Below are 1,416 nucleotides of genomic sequence, written 5' to 3'. Positions count from 1 at the left end.
ACAAATGACGAGATGGCTGCGAGCCTAGGGACGTCCACGTCAAAAGGTAATGGACATTGCGGGGCTCGGAGTCACGTGATGTGCCATCCCGCCAAGGCTGGCCATCCGGGATGGCAGTGCATAAAGGGATGGCAGCGCCATCCCAGACCTCCCGCCAAGATGGGATGGACGGGATGGCAGGACTGGAAGCAATGAGGATATAAGGATGGATGGATTTCATTATTACTCTCGTTGTGGTCAACTCAAATTGTACTTTCTTACTAGTATCTTTACTTAACAAGATTGTCACAAGTTAGTCTATCAAATAGATTAGTCTTGTCAAACCCTCCTTAAGCACGCCAACTCCACTGCATCGCCAGACAAGCCTCACGGAACACTAACGTAATACTCACCTGCCTTAGTGCGGACCAGGATAGAGAAGTATAGACCTATACCCCGTGTAACACTTATCACTAGCTTTAATTATTGCGGTAATTAATTAGCTTAAGAAGAGAGCTAAGGTAATAATGCTCTCGGCTAAGCTAATGCGCGATTAAATTACTAGCCTTAAGAGAGCTAATACAGTAGTATTAGAGCGTAGAAAACGTAAAAAAAAGCGGATATAGAAGCGTAGAGTTCTTACAAAGGGAGCTAGCAAGGATCTACTTACTTAGCGTAAGGCTAATTAGCAGATTGCTTATAAAGAGCGTCAAGGAGGAGAGCGATTAGGTATTAGCCGCTAGGCTCTTGCGCGCTGTAGTAGGTGTAGGGAGACTAGTCACAATACACGCACATACAAGAAAGATACTTTAGATAGTACTTAATCTACTATCTTAATATATAATAGAATAATTAATTTATAGTAGAGCTACGCGCTTGTAGAGGTGTATAAGTTTGGTGGGGTGCGGCGCTCGCCCGTGGAACACGTTACTTTATTTATCTGTTACACGGGGTAAGGGTCTATACTTCTCTATCCTGGTCCGCACTAAGGCAGGTGAGTATTACGTTAGTGTTCCGTGAGGCTTGTCTGGCGATGCAGTAGAGTTGGCGTGCTTAAGGAGGGTTTGACAAGACTAATCTATTTGATAGACTAACTTGTGACAATCTTGTTAAGTAAAGATACTAGTAAGAAAGTACAATTTGAGTTGACCACAACGAGAGTAATAATGAAATCCATCCATCCTTATATCCTCATTGCTTCCAGTCCTGCCATCCCGTCCATCCCATTTTCTTGCTCCTTGGCGGGATGTCTGTGATGGCATGCCATCCCTAATCCCATTGCCATCCCATGCTTGGCGGGATGTCTTGTCTTGGCGGGATGGCACATCACGTGACCCCAGGCCCCGCGATGATCATTACCTTCTGACGTGGACGTCCATAAGCCTTCAGCCATCTCGTCATTTANCAAGGAGAGGATTCCTTCTTGTTACTTGTAAC

Source organism: Bipolaris sorokiniana (genome assembly GCF_000338995.1).
Source record: "Bipolaris sorokiniana ND90Pr unplaced genomic scaffold COCSAscaffold_1, whole genome shotgun sequence".
Taxonomy (NCBI): domain Eukaryota; kingdom Fungi; phylum Ascomycota; class Dothideomycetes; order Pleosporales; family Pleosporaceae; genus Bipolaris; species Bipolaris sorokiniana.
This window is presented reverse-complemented; position numbering follows the sequence as displayed.